Below are 16,337 nucleotides of genomic sequence, written 5' to 3' on the forward strand. Positions count from 1 at the left end.
ACTGGACGAAACCACTATTATCATCGTCCTCCTCGTCGTTGTTCTGGCGTTTGTCCTCATTCTCGTGTCGTCGCCCTTGTTTAACTGCTACACTATAGTAAGTTTGGATACTGAAGAACCAGCTATCCCTAAATCACAGCCAAACACAAAGAAAATATAAACAAGGGAACAATACCGACAGAAAAAATATAACCTTTCACAAGACACACACGATAAATAAAGATAGCATGCCAAAGTTACAAATGTATGCCTATCATGAGATAATGCAGAGAGAGCGCACGACTTTTGATTAGAGGTTACTCATGCGGAAACGTCGGTTTTATAGCAAACAACATGAAAAATTGCTAATGTGGAGAAGCAGTTATGGTCATTAATCGAGGTAAGAAAAAAAAAGAATCACGTTCAAGCACGCGATGTATCAGTTACATGAGAAAGTCAACATGATGTTACATTGTGACAGAGTAGAATTACAAATTGTACAAATTGTTGTCCTAAAAAGTGCGAGGGCTTTCTCGTCTTCTCTTTGTTTATTGAGATTAAACCAGTATTCCAGCAATGTTTACCGTTAAGGGAAGCCTATTGAAGTCCTGAAGACGTCAACCACGATGGGTCTCTGGATAGTCATCAAACTGTGGGCATTCGATGAGGATAAGCCCTACAGAAGCGTCCGGTGTGTCGATGTACGAAGTCCGGAGAGGACCTTCTTGCGCATCCGATAAAGAATACGGAGCATGCATGCCACATCGAGATGTAAGCGTATGTAATCGAGTATGTCTGGAGCCCATTATACTTCGAGGCTAGGTGAGAAACGTAACAAATGCTACATGTTACACAATGGGGACATTTTTGTTCGCTTATCGAACGACATGGCCCTTGGTAACTAACGCCTCAGTGCTGCTTTGGCGTCCGACGCTGGCAATGGCCGTAGATTTCAGCTTGTTAAAACTGTGTGTCGCAGCGGCCATTATGTCCACCTTTATAATTTACCAGTTATTTCAATTTTGCTTGCCATCCATTGGAAACAAATCTGATGACCGGAATAAGAGTTAAGGGCCAATCTTTTTTTCTTTTTATTCAAAATATTTGTCTTAATTCGCAAACATACCCCACAACAAGCGCAAGAGAACTTGTTTTGTGGACAATCATCATTCAGCTCAAGTTTGCTACCGTATGCTGAGGTGCAGCACCTCAGTGTGAAACTTCACGCGTGCGCGCAGTAAGCGCACAATTTCTTTTTCTTATTCATCTCTTATTAGCCTTTTTTTTTCTTTCACCCAGAGCAGGGTAGCAAACGGGGCGTAACTCTGGTTAATCTTCTTGCCTTCCCGATCTGTACCTGAACAACTGCTATTGAACCGACGTTTTCGTTAGCTCCCGAGACGGCAGTGATGAAGCCATTCAAGAAAACCATCTCTAACATGGCACGGATAAGTGTTACATTGGGCAAAATGGCAAGAGCACATAGTCCTACAACTAAGTTACGTAAGACCACTACATAAATTAACGGTTAACGTAACTAAGTATCGTCAATCGTTCTTTATTATGATTATTATTTGTTTCTCTGGTGGGCAATGCCCGCATCTGATTACAATTTGAAACCACCCTTTCGACGCCCGTTTTGGGACTCGCTGTGATTGATTAGGCTGTAAGAAGGGGGCTGAATGCGCCAGTTTCGGTTAGGCAAGGCAGCATTACCCGGAAAACCGCCGCATCGGAACGCTGCAATCTGATATCACTTTGCTAAATGACCGTCTCGCTACGGCGATTATTCCGGGTCGCAACCTTTGCCCGAAAAGCGATGCGTGGCTCCGAGTTGAATCATAGAGCGCTATAGAAACGAAGAGGGAGACGAGAAAGGGAAAGAGCGGTTCGTGTTCGTAAGGATTCGTCGCGTTCGCAGGAAGCACTCAGAAGATTACACGTTAATTATCATATGCTCCGGAGAATCAGGGTAGGCTCAACTTTTCTTTTTTTTTTCGAACGTTCTTTACTAGCTACTCGTTAATGAATTCAGTGGAAGCTGTCTAAGTAAGCACTCAGGCTGCAGTAAAAGCTTGAGAGTCACGTTTACCATACGAATACGCGTAACGGTGGAACATGATATCCGTCGCATTACCACTTTCTACTACTTGCATCTGCTTCTTGAAATTCACGAGTGGTACGACATCTCTTCATGTCGGAAATTTCTTTAAAAAGGGTGCCATAGCAACATAAGAACACCCTATAGAATTCAGGAGTATACCCAGTTGTCAAGGTGAAAACCAAATGTGCCAACACGAATCTCTAAATAGAAACCGCTTACTCTTATTCCGCGCATTCCAGGTCTGGTCATGACTAACCACTCACGCAAGTGAAACGTTAGAGAATAATTTGGAAGTCGCCTACCATAATTACCTTTGTCATAGGGCTGAACACGGCAGTCGCTCTCACGTAGTCAATTTGTTGTTTTGATTATATAAAAAGGTTGGGGTGACCACTTATGTATAAATTCTGTCGTTAGGGCATATTCTCTATATCGCACGACGTTCTAATGCGCCGGCTTTCTGATTTCTTAAATTTTTTTTAGGTAGGTGGTGATTTGTTTTCCACTTCATATATACGTTATGCGCTGCCCTCACCAGCCCTATACTTACAGCCATATTCGACACACTCCTCTTGTCTGCTAACGCAGTCAGTCTCAGCTAACGGCAGAAGCATATACGTCGAGTCATCGGATTGATTTTTAAACGTCGCAAATTTCGCGTATACCCGAAATGTGTGAGAGTTACGACGTTATCAACAGCTGCCATTACGACATTCCGCCTGCTCTAAAGTCCGTTTCTAACACTGCAAAACGCTGTAAAAGCACAGCAAACAGGCCTAGCGGTCGATCAAAGAAAAGGAAGAAAGCCTGGTGAGCCTTCCGTCAAATCGCGTGAACGGCGAAAAGGCGTCCGCAACGTCCGAAACAGCAACCAAACATCTGAGACGGAGATTTTATTTTATAGGCCAGCTTCGTGCGGTTTGGACGGCTGATGTGGCAGGGTGACATTTGCTCTGCCGCTCCATTTTTGGAACCACTGAGCCAGCGAGTGATTTTCTCTGGTGCTCGTTCACTCAGTGCGGACCTTCTTTCCGCCTTTCGCTGTGCAGCCGAGTTTCAAGGAGTATAGCAAAATCAGGATTTAATCAAGAAAATAAGAGAGTATTAAGAATCATGGAGCAAAAATCAAAGATCATAGTGCGCGGCAAACCTTGGGGATGCTAAACCTCCTCGAAATGCTTCGTTCTACTTTATAGACATTAAAAAACTGTGATCGAAATATCGTCTAAAGCGTGTTATCGCTCAGTCTTGGTCGGGTTATACAAGCGCGCATTCACGTACTCGCGGCGGGTATTGGCATGCGAGTACGAAAGCAAAAATTGAAATGTTGTATAATACAGTATTCTTAACATTTTACCCGCAGAAACACCTTTTTTATGTCTACACACAGAGCTCCCAAAAGACTTTCGATTTTGTCTGCGGAAACATTCCGCTAAGTTTAGCGGGTGACGACAGCAATATGAGTTGCAATATATAGCCTGCAAATATATGGGACCCTACCGAATTAGTCTGGCTACGCAGTTAACACGTTCATTGATCAATTACTTTCAAAGCTAAACAAATTAGAAAGATTATCTTGACATGATCGACATGATCTTGTCGCACGAGGCACGTTTTAAATATTCGAACACATCAAGAACACCTACTTACAGTAAATTTTAGGACAAAGTACTTATTTTTCCTTGACAAGCTTGGTTGCCGAAAACGCACGAGACAATTTTCTGGGGTCTCGAACTGGAATTGTGCGACCTGCGTTAGGTACTTCGGCGTATTCTTATTATTTCGGTGTCTAAATACAAGCACCCTTCTGAGAAAAAAAGATGACGAATGAAACTTCATATCAGACTTTATTTATAACTTTTTCAAAGGACTGTCGTGATTGAAAAATAGAGCAAGTTAGGCTAACCTTGGGACCTCAAGTGAGGCTCTTATATATTTTGGCCCGCTAATGGCCTTAGGGAAGCATAGCGTGAAAATGCATCATTATATACAGGATGTCCCAGCTAACTTTAGCCAGAATTTAAAATTATGCTAATGCCACGAAGCTGGACAGAACCAAGTTAATGTCGTTTGCCGTCGCTTGGAAATACTCAGATTATTTTTTTTTCATTCCACCTAATTACATAATTAGTCCTAATAAACTAATCAACTTCTCAAAGGTTATAATTAGATGAAAAGTGTCAATGTGAAAACTGTAGAGCGACATGAAAAACTCCCGATACAGCTTTCTGTTGCTCAATACGCGCTACTTAAAAGCGTTTTTCCGAGCGTGAAAGAAGCCCGCGAATACACGGAAAGTGCCTCGAGCGGCCCGTCACGCGACAATTCTGCGTGCATTTGCGGGCTTCTTTCATGATATGAAGAAAACTCCTATGTAGCACGTATTGTGCACCAAAAAGCTGGCACTTTAATCTCATTATAATATTTCAGAAGCTGATTAATTATGGATAATTATCTAATTATGCGGAACGAAGAAAATAATTTGAGTTTCTCCAAGCGACGGCAAACATTACCTTGGTTCTGTCCAGATACATGGCATTCGCATATTTTTAAACTCTGGCTAAAGTTAGCTGGGGCACCCTGTATAAGCCAAAGTCGACGGAGAATGGGTTCAAAATATAGCGCGCTGAGCCAATCATCTGTGGTGGCTGTCTGCAAAGTACATACCGATGGCAACAAACGCTTCGAAGAACGACGCACTTAAACATCTATCATGTCGAGCTACTGTTTGCAATCGCTGTAAATAGTTTGTGTTACTGCGAAATGTTACAAGTGTTAGGAATCAAAACAAAATATTTACACCGCTGGAGATACCCTACATAAACGTGGACTACATGTAACCGATAGTGTTAACCCTAACAATCGCGGTTTACGCATTTGTGCATGCGATATATCTTTGCCAATTCTGTCCAGTGGTGCCAAGAAAAAAATATATGAGACTTAGCTGCGGCTAAATTGCCCCACCAGCATACTCAACGTGGCTTTCATTTTATTTTAGAGCGCTGAGTATTTCTGCACATGACCACTTCGGGCAAGGCACTACCATGATTTATGGGATTTTCGACGTGCTGCGTCACGTTAAATAATCGTTTCTCGTATTAAAGGTAGCCAATATGTCGCTTGTTTAGGTGCCTTGAGCAGGTCATGCAGTTCTCTTTATGAAAAAAGAAATACAACATTAAATGAATGCAACCTAATTGATATTTCTAATCTGTAATTAAGAACTCACTAAAACATGTACAAAGCATCATACTACCACCCTGACTTGTGTTTAAAGGACTATGCAATGCCCTTGGAATAAAATGATCTGTTATGGACATATTTATAGCCTCTCTAGTACAATTCGTGACTTGAAGGGTTTTACACGAGCGAGAAGCCCTCGTCTGCCATGCTTCCTCACGCACACTTTCCAAACCAATCTTCAAGCGTGCTCTCAGCACTTATCTGGACCTGCATGTTCGCACTGCGCATGCGCGAGTTGCCCCTTGTGTCCGCAGCCGCGCCGCAGCAGCTAACAAAGCAACGAATTTAGAGCTATACTGTGGCATGTAGTTAAAGCGGCCATAAGCGATTTCTGAAAGCGACCATACGAAATCCAGCATCCCTACGTCGCGCATCCATCCGCGTCAATTCGCCGCCTACACTCTAACGAGGCCACTGGAATGCAATATCGAGGACTGCAAGGCACCTCGAACCTTCAATTCCAGAAGCACCTTGTTTTAAACGACATTTAGGTCACGGTGGTTGCCCTTTAACTTCCGAGCAAGTTGTGCTTAGTTTTCTCACTATATTATGATACCTCACTAATTCGTGTGGTCAGGTTAGCCCACGCCTCCTGACTCTCCTCTCCAATAGTCCGGGCGAGGCTGCGCATGATGCGGTTGAGGACGGCCGCGCGCGGCCTATCATGTGGAGTTAATCTGCGGCGACTACGAACGTTACTCGAGCCCAAATGGCTTGTAGCTTCGCGTACGTTGTGTTCACGCACGCCTTTTCGAGTTTCGGCTGCCACGTATACGCTCAGGTTTCGGAGATGCGTTGAAGCTAGATGCAGTACGAAGCGCCCACCGCTTCGGCCTCTCTTCATCGCGCCAGCGTTCTCACGAGCATCCGCGGTCATCGAGTGAGGTTCGTTCACGTTAGCTCGTGCGCGTGGCACCATTCCTGGTGATTTAATTAGCGATCGAATGTTTACTGCAACTTGCGCGGCCGATAAAACTGCTAACCTGACTTCTTATAGCTGTCTAATAATTTGCCATCGCAATCAATGCAGCGCCTGCCGGGACAGACAGACAAAGAACTTTAAAAGCAAGGTCCTGAGACGCTTTGCCCTAGGGCAGAGCTGCGGCCCGCTCCCACGTGGGGACTGGTAGGCCGAGCCTAACCGCCGCATCGTGGGCTCTCTGGACAGCCCAAGTTTGACGTGCATATTCTGAGCTCCGGATGGCAGAGCTCCATTCTTGTTCTGTGATGCGATTGGGTCCCCGTAACGAGGGGCATCGCCAGAGCATGTGTGCGAGATTGCTAACAGCCCCACAGTCGGGGCAAGTAGAGCTGAAAGCCTCTGGAGTGATCGTGTGGAAAAGGGCCAGGTTAGGATAGCACTGCGTCTGAAGCATGCGTAAGAAAATATGCTTTTTCCCCCCATGAAGAAGGAGCGTATGCACCTATCCACTTAAGACCATGTTTTGTGTTAATTTGATAACCTAGAAGCAAGTCTTCATAGAGTGAACATTTATTTGTTTAATTATGTTGAGTTTGACAAGTCCCAACGGCATTTATTTAAGGGGTAGGCGTTGCACGTTGCGCTTTTTTTTCACGGAAAGCAACCGGCAGTGCACACGTGTAGCGTACTTAAATACAATAGTGTGCTTCGAGAGCTGCAATACGTGCAAAATCCTGTGTATTACAAAAGCTCAGCCCTGTTTCAGTGCACCATATTGTTGCAAAAATCCTTTTATATATATATATTTATTGTGCTGTAAGCAAATCGGGCGAGTAGAAAACAGCGTAAAACAGTACGCCTCCTACGGTTATCGAAGAGTATCCAGTGTGACCATCTAATTAAACAGAAAAGGAGACGGCACGACCAATTCGGTGCCCACGTAATTCATTTTCTTCACACCCGCCAAAATCAATAGATGACTTCGTGAAGGAGTTATTGGCTGTCTAGACATTTTAAACACTAGAGAAAGCAAATGTACGTTAGACTTTAACGACATCTATGCTTTCCCTCTAACTGTGTAAGGCAATTCGACGCCAGCACGGGCGGGCGTCACTTTTGCTGGCTTAGGCTCACCAACCTACTTCCCGGAACAACGTAGTCCTCGTCGCGTGATGAGGAAGTCGGGGCACGACGTACGAGCAGTAGTTGAGGCCGTCGCGTGTGAATCGTGCATGTCATTAGCGAAATTGCCCACGTAGTTGCCGGCGTGAGCCAATCAAGAATTTGACGTTTCAGATTAGTCACAAGATGACTTGCATGAACGTGACGTGCCCTGAGCAAGCGGATTAGTGTAGCTGGCGTGCAAATGGCTGCAGTTTCTCTTCAGTGGGAAGCCTTGTGAGCGTTCTCTTTCCATCTGTTACTGCTCTCCGCGCAGCTGTCTGTAAGGTCTCTGCAGAGACACACTAGAAGCAACGAGGCAAAATAAAAACACATTGTCTCCTGTGTTTTATCGCCCGATGTCAACATGGAGGCCATAGCTATCAGCAAATTGATCGTTGCTCAAGTAAGAATGCAAGATGGACCTACTCTTGACGCAGACAAGCATCAACGTGTATTAGGTACATTTACCAACTTGGTTTGTATTTATGTATAATCTCGTTTATCTTAACAACAATGTGGTTGACCGATTCCAAGAGATGTAGTGCGTCGCATCCGCTTGTGTGTGCACCTTCTTTGCTGTAGAGGCCCTCCTTCCTCGAACCAATAGAGAGCCACGGGTTACCGCCTGCAGAGACAAGCAGGTGCAACATCGCCTAGGTGAGAGGGAGAAGTCGCCAACCACCGACCGATACTCTACGTACCATGTGACGTTGGCGTGAGCGAAATCCCACCTACAACTTTAGCGAGACTATTTAAGCGGCCCCGCAATGTATCGTTTTGTTATTCTCGTCTTCATTTTCTACTTCGTTACCCGTTAACAGTGCAAGTTTAGCACTAGAAATGGTCTCACCCCTACCTAGTCGCGATGGTCTCCCGGGCGCCTGCAGCCTGCCAACAACGCCACGCTTTCCAGTAGTAAAGCCGGTCGAGGTTCAAGTAACCGGTGTCGCAATAGGGGGCATATGCTCATCTACTAGGGCGCATCCATTAACCCTGCCTGGATAGACTCTTGGCCTAATGGAAACATTGGAGCAGGCGAGCGTCTGTTTCCGATCAACCTGTCCGCGACATGCTGTTAGAATCCTCGATGGAGGGCGCCATCGCTTCACGATAACCCTCTGCTACAGCACTAAAACGCCCTAACCATCGCCGGTTCCACAGCGAAGAGAGTGAAAAATGTTAGCTGTTAATGCGGGGTCAAACAAAATACGAAGCAGAATCGTTATTCCAAACTGATCATTATAGTCGCTCAAGCAGAATTTTAGGGGGTGACAATTTCTTCTTAAAATATCGCGAGCGGAGCTATAGCGTTGCTGATCGAGCGCATACAACAGGATTGTGAGGCAGGCACTTCAGCAGGATGTCACTGATGAAATAGAAGTTATTCCTCTTCGAGGAGGCGCAACCATGAACTCCGGCGAATTGAGCAACCACGTGTTGGGGTATAGCTCAATTTCCTAAGCACTTTCCTTATTGAATAAACACGTCAAGTGCTTCCAGTTTTATGTTGTTCAGTCTTCCCTTATTTTCATCTCAAATTTCGTACCCCTTTTCCCTTCCCCAGTACAGGGTAGCCAACCGGAGATATCCTCTGGTTAACTTCTCGTCTTTCCTTTAATGTATACGTATGAGCACTAGAGTACTTTACCGCCTACTCGTCCAGGCCATTGTACGAAGGGCGCTATAGTATATGCTGCCCCGCGCTCAAATGCAGAATGTGCTTCCCTCAATTCAAAGCTGTACGCATGAGTCGCACGTTGCTTAAACTTCTTTACGCAGTTCCAGGATTCCTAGGCCATTTTTATTACTTGTACGAAGTGCGGGGGAAAAAATGTGAAGTGACCGTCAACTAAGATGCGTAACCAAAGGACTACTGCATATAGCGCAAAACATATCACATAAAGCTACCTTTCAGCGCTTGAGAGCTCCATCATTTTCTTTTTTTTATTTCTCTTCGTATCCCTTCCAAATCTCTGAAACTATAGCCCAGCGTAATCACATTCTTACAATCCCAGTCTTCATAATCTTATAATCTTCGTAGCCTGATGAACGAATCGCATTTTATTCGGCAGAGGAGCACGTACGTTTATTGATGCACTCGCTATTTGTAACCAACTTCGCTATAATATCAGTTTAGTAACATTAACCACAGACAGAAACTGTCACAAAAATACGAGCCACAAACCGTGCCCTCCCTCAAGAAGCATTTCGTGAAGCCGCTTGTCTCGGTTTTCCTTTCTTCCTTGTCTTGCCCCTGAGCAAGGCCGCATAATGAAATGCCGTGCAATCACATCTCTCGCTAAGGATGATTTATGCAAAGATGACAAAAAAGTTACAGACGAAAAGAAGTTATTCGCCTCTACATGCTGCATAATATACCGATGACAAGGATATTTACCTCTGACTGGAAAACGAAAAGTCCCACTGAACAAAGAGTACCGATACGCGGAAAGATGACTGCATAATAAAGCAGTTCTTTTCAGCGCTTCCCAAACTGCTCTCAGTGGGACCCTATAGGCCTCATCCACATTTGTTCTGTTGAATTATAAAACAGTTTCCCCGAGAAATCTCGTAACTGGCGGGTCGCCAGAGTCGTAACTGCCGCACCGTTCTCACTTACCAGATTCACTGGCACTGAAATAGGAAAGCAGCCGGAAAACGCACTGAAACCAGCGGTGCAAGAAGTAGTTAAAGTAATAAGCTTCATCTTTCAAGAAAAAAAAAAGAAAAGTGGAGATCGAGGCAGTAGTTTTGAGGTGCGTAAGGCACCTCTGGGCACGTCACCAGGCATTTGCTCGTAACTGAGGGTGCACTGACCGCACTTTTTTATATAGCCCTTGAAATGTGCAACGTAAAGTCAGAATTCTTCTGTAATGTGTCTCGAGCATACCTTTCTCATCCTGTTCGCAGATTTGCATTATGTTTTCCCAGTCTTTTTCTGACAAACGCATACAGGAACCAGAAGAAAGAACAGGCCATACGCATATAATGAACTGTTGATCATGTCCTATTCATGCCAGTCTCACCGTCTTCGTGCATCTTGAATACTTATGAAAGACTGCTTTATTATCGAAGTTTGCTGCCAGCAGGAAAACACCTGTTCAACGGGTGAAGCAGGTACAAAGCAACACGTAGCAGCGAAATGGCAAAGTGCTGGGGTAAAAGATAAGTATAGGCACTACACTGTGACCTCGAGTTGGCTAGATAACAAGCAAACCCGAGTGCAAGCTCAAGCATTTTGCAGCGCAACTTGTGCAATGCACCATCCCCAAGGCACGCAATGCACTCACACACCATTTCCAGCCTCCATTAAAGCAGTGCATGAAATCTGAAGAGTAGACGAGTACGATGCTTCAGCGATTCTATGAAGCGACCGCACCTATTATTCGCTGCTTCGGTCTGAGAAGAACTTAACGCCGAGACACGTTTATCCATAAAATCTCGAACAATTATTTCTGATACTCCAACTTTGTTATAACACATTTCTGATTTAAGCTCAGAAAACTTAACGCTAAGCCCATAGTAGCATTTTTGTTATGCTGGAGCAAAGCTGCAGTTGGGGATAGTTCATACAACCAATTATTACAGAATTACTATACGACTTATCTTGTACCCGAATAATAGTTCATTGTTTGTTATTGTTTCTTGTGCGTACATGTGTGCGTGTCTGTGTATGAGTGTGTAGATGTAATCTCCATGGATAGAAATAAAAGTAAACAAGTTTTACATTATCTTGATATGAAATACTGCTTAGGCTTTGTGAGCTTATGAACAGCATGTAAATAAGCAGCGACGAAACTTTGCTTCCACATTAATATAATACTGGCTGCCTGAAAGGAGAAAGGGCCAATCTGTACAACAATAGGTTTGCATGACATCACTTGGTTTGAACAACAGAACGTTTTGTCTATCATTCAAGATTGTTAAAAAACTGCTTTCTTACTATTAAATGTTCTTTGATTAAAATGTGCTTGATTAAGATCGGTGAAGAAAATTACTTTTGCTGCATTATCACTGCTGTACCTTGAGTCCGACGCAAAATGTATATGGTCTGTAAAAATTTAAGAATGAGCCTATACTCCTCAAACGAAGAAATGTTCCTGCCTGTTACCAATAAACGCTTAACGGATATGAATGAACTTTGTTGCACTTAGGAGCAAAAGCTAAATTATACCGAGTGATGAGTGCTGATGATGAGTGATGAGTATATTGATTAATTGCTTCAAGTATTATTTATTGTCATTAGTAAATTCTAATAACGTTTAGACACACCTTTAACTATGCAACAACAACATATATCACAGTTTTGCAAACTACTGTATCTGTTAGGCCGCATGGAGCGAATAAAAATGATAAATTATATTTAGGTCTATTTTGCAAAAAGTGCTACTCACAATTAACCGGTATGTTACAATGCTCCCAACTGATGCAGTACAGAAAACTATGATTTTGTTTTTAGCGCTTATTACGCCTCCACCTTGCAATTCTGAGTATTTCTGAATTGTCTTTTTACTTTCGCAAATTCTTGTAAAAGTACACTCATGACCTAACTCAAAAATCTACAGCCGACAATCATTATATCACGTTTTTCTTTTTTTTCTTTTTTGCTTCTAAATGCCATTAACTCTAACAGAACTAACACGGCAAAAAAATTCCTTCATTTCAATGCACCAAGATCGGAGCTCCCAGAGCATAAGCTTCCTCTTAAGTACATATAGATGCATAGATATTATGCAGTTTTCGGCAGTCTGATATAGTGATATTGCTTTGGCGCTGCTGATACGAAAAATTAATTACAAAAGAAAAAGACATTTCGGTTTCATTAAAATCCGGTATTGTTGGCTATAGCGATGAAAGATTTTAATTGTAAAGAATGTTTTCAAAACAAATACAACATTCATATACTGAGGTGGGAAAAATCGACGAAATTGTACAACATGCGAGGTTTAACGAATGATTCTTACTTAAGCAGAAACATACTAAGCACAAGGAGCCTGCAGTCTAAATTGGGCTGCAGGCCCTTGAGCCTCAAAAATATCGCAGGCATATGGCCAGCAGACATTACGAAGCCATTCAAATGCGGCCTTCCAGAGGTTTCTGGAAGGAAGTATTATAGTCGAAAATTATTGATTGCAGTATGCATCATCCTATGTCAACTGCCTGCGTTTTATTTGAACTTTGTGTGCGTGTGTGTGTTCGTGTGTGTGTTTTTGTGTGTGTGTTCCTGTGCCTCAATTGATGCGCCTTTCTGTGACCTGGCCGTCTTTTTTGTACAAACTGGTATACATCGCGCAAGAATGACACAGAGGCAAGCAGGAACACGGGACAAGCGCTACGAGTGTTTTTTGTCTTCAGTGTACCAATGAGAGCTGATATAATGTTCCAACGTAATTAAGTTTGCTTTAGTGCATTTATGTCACTTGAATTCATAGTTGACATTCTTTCTTCTTGTCATCTTTCAGTGCCGGCTTGTTATTTCCTTTTCAGTATCTACGCATTCTACGTGAAAACGTCGCTGGCGCCGCTCATGCGCCAATGCCTTCACAGTATCACGTGCACAGTAAATAAATCATAAATTGCACAACAGGTTTTCTTTTCAAATTGCCACATGGTGGGATAAATTCCGTTCTTAACTTCTTTCTGTAATAATGTAATAATAGTTCTTTAAAGCGCGGGTATAATGTGTCTTGCTGTATGTTCTTGAAAGCGAGCAATGTTTCACACATTGAGTAGTAGCCGTGCGTTTGCTCATTTTCCGATAAGCCACGTTTTCCGCATAGCATGCCATATATCGGTGACTTTCTTTCAATCAGTAATCTCGCGCTTTATGATCATTGTGGATGCATTGTGGATGCATCAAACATCAAACAATATTTATCTTCTTCTTTTAGAAGACAAGCGCAGATTCTTCAAGCACGATAACGAAAAGGGCGAGGTCGTTAGGTTTAGTTTCGAGCATGGTGCACAGCTTTAAGAAAACCATGGTACCTTAGGCATAGAAATTGCCCTCGGAAGCAAACAGATTTAGAAACAGCGGCATTAGCCAGAAAATATTGTTTTATTGGGCAATCTTGCAACACCCCAAATTTTGTCAGTGCATCGCATTGGTCGAACGCGCCATCATTAGCTGTGCCGCTTCACCTGCAGCTCCATGCTTGGGCTACAAGCATGTAGTAGAAAGAAAACTTTCGGTACGTCTGTAGTCTCCAGATCTTTAATAGCGACTGCACCACAATGCCGGTACCTAAATACCATGTTCTTTATTATGTGCGCCATTCTGTGAAGGCATGCAATCAGCGCACGTCTGCTCCTTTCTTTTTTTACCCTTTGCTTTTTTTCCCTCGATTGCGCTGAATCGCAATGTCCTATTCGATGTATACGCTTGAATACCGTCAAAAACAGAAAGTGATGCCATTCTCGGAAATCCAGATTGCTCGAAGCGATTAAATTGTGCGGCAGACGCACCCTTCTGCATATGCGAACGGCATGTGTAGAGAGAGAGAGAGAGAGAGAGAATGAAGAGGAAAGGCAGGGAGGTTAACCAGATATGAGTCTCCGGTTTGCTACCCTACACTGGGGATAGGGGATAGGGGTTAGAAAGATGACAGAGAGAGAAAGGAAAAAAAAAATGTGTAAAGTGCTGCAGTAAATATAGGGGGTTGGTATCGCCCTTTTTGCCGTTTTAGAGCGTCTCAAAGCTTAGCCCAATATTTGTTTCCCAGACCAAAGCATATTTCCGACGCTGTGATCGTCATCAGCGTTTAGCATACCCCGGGAGTACTACTCGCTTTGTGCTGAGCATATAGGGTATAGCTCGTCATACGGGAGGCGAATTGCCGATCGCCTAACCAGCCAGTTCAAATAAAAACGGTAGAAGGAAGTTTCTTTCTACACATTACTGCGATGCGGGAAAGAAATGTTTCAAGCACCGTTCTTGTTTCTTTGTTTCTTTTTTAGTGAGTCATGAACGCGCTCACACACAATTCGAGAGCCATTGAGGTACGCTACCGTTGCCATGCTACAGTTGCTATCTTCTTTGAAAATAAAGAAGCAAATAGAAAAACACTTACAATTAATACAAACAATACGAGTGCTTAGTCTTTCATTCGCACAGTTTATTCTTTGGTAAGTTTTGATACAAAGGCGCAACTCCGCCTTTTTAGACGGAATACTTCAAAATGTGGAAATTACTTGCGCGACATTTCTCAGTCTTCACTTTGATAATATGTTTCAAGATTATTCACACGATGACCTTTCCGCGATTTAAAAATTGGAGCTTGTCGTTAATCTATAACAATCGTTCACTTAGCGAAGATCCTGATTTCTATTAATGTCGAAAATCACTGCGTCGTAAGCGTAATTTTGTGCAATATCCTTTACTGTTTTCTTTTTCTCCTGTCTTTTCTTTTCTTCAGTCAGACGAAAATATGCCTTCAGTTCCTCGCAGCAGGCCACTAAACCGAAGCCAAGCTGTGTAAACACAAACAAGAACATACTTTCTTGGGCGAACAGGTACTTGGAACGTCAAAATATCTTTCTCCGAAATGAATCAGAAAAGAAAAATGTGTTTACGCTTGGCCACCTTATTTTGAACTTTTCATCTTTACAATGCCTGCGCATGTAGCTGAAATACGCTGCTCCATTCGTAAAAGCACAAGCGTGCCGTCATTTCATAACTGGCAGCACCACTAGTGCAGTTTTGAACATGTCGCCGCCCGTAGGCAGGCATCTTAATCATCCATTCGTGAACGTAAGAGAGAGAGAGAGAGAGTTACAAGGGAAAGGCGGAGGGGATAACCAGGCTGAGCCGGTAGGCTACGCTGCTCTGGGGAAGCGGGAAACGGGATTGCAAGAAGAGAAGCAAGAAAGAATGTCACAGTTTCCCCTGTTACGCACACAAGCGTGCACCACGGAGTCAGTCACAGGCGGTCGTACAGGCTTGTGCATTTCAAGAAACGCACCAGAGCCTTTGTGGCCTTGCACATAGCAGACGCACGAGGCCACGGGTCCAAGTTCTCCTCTGTGAAAGGACGGTCGTCCAACTGCCCCAAAGTTGTACGAAGGATACTTCTCTCGTCTTCGTATGTCGGGCAGTCACACAGAATATGTTTGGTTGTTTCTTCGACACCACATCTGCTGCAATTGGGGCTGTCCGCCATTCCAATTTGGAATGAGTATAGGCGTTTGTGAAAGAAACACCTACTCGCCAGCGGTGCAGCAGCGTTTCTTCTCATCGGTTATAACGAGGTAAATGTGCAATGCCATATGTGGGTCCATGGCATATAGGCGCCGGTTGGCGAACTCCCGCATGTTCCATTTTCTTACAGTAATAATATGGGCATGACCGCTGAGGTGCCGTGCTGCATTCGTTCTCGACAATGGTATCGAGGTGCTTTCACATACATCATGTGCCTCCAGGGCAGCTTTGTCGGCACTTTCATTGCCAGCAATGTTACAGTGCACGGCTAGCTACTGCTTGATGGTAGAGTAATCGTATCTCTGCTACCAATTATTCATGTGATCTGTGGCGCAGAGATGATGAGTGATTGCAGAGCTGCCTTTGAATCACAGAATACAGCCCAGTGATTTCGTGGTTGTCGCTGCACTTATAGCACTGCGTTACGGAGGGAGGAAAGTTTGGATCCTGTTCATGTATTCAAGTGGCTGATCTTGAACTTCTTGCCGACGACGCAAGGACTACCGCACCAGTAGAGCCGGTCAGAGTCTATAAAAGCCATCTGTATAAACGTGAATTCGATTGGAGTATGAATCATGCAGTAGATTAAGCGGCTTGATTCAGGGCGCAAGTTGGCAAGTCCGACTTCTTTCCAACTCCTCGAATGGAAAACCGCACTTGTGGCTTCCGGAGACACGGAAGAGAGGATCGGTACGAGGCTACAATAACCGAAAGAAGTTGCATCTGGT

General features: G+C 43.7%; 1 protein-coding gene across 7 annotated transcripts in view; it reads right to left on the minus strand.

The window, feature by feature from the left end:
- LOC135898392 (thrombospondin type-1 domain-containing protein 7A-like) overlaps positions 1-16,337 on the minus strand; it is an 818,428-nt gene that overhangs the window by 670,009 nt on the left and 132,082 nt on the right. Inside the window, exon 3 of one of the 7 annotated variants that reach the window (XM_070537606.1) lies at positions 7,981-8,037. The exons of the other annotated variants lie outside the window; for them this stretch is intronic. The gene's annotated coding sequence lies outside the window, so the exon portion shown is untranslated. The remainder of the gene's footprint in view (positions 1-7,980; positions 8,038-16,337) is intronic. 7 annotated transcript variants of the gene reach the window in all.

This window comes from Dermacentor albipictus, chromosome 4 (genome assembly GCF_038994185.2).
Source record: "Dermacentor albipictus isolate Rhodes 1998 colony chromosome 4, USDA_Dalb.pri_finalv2, whole genome shotgun sequence".
Taxonomy (NCBI): Eukaryota; Metazoa; Arthropoda; class Arachnida; order Ixodida; family Ixodidae; genus Dermacentor; species Dermacentor albipictus.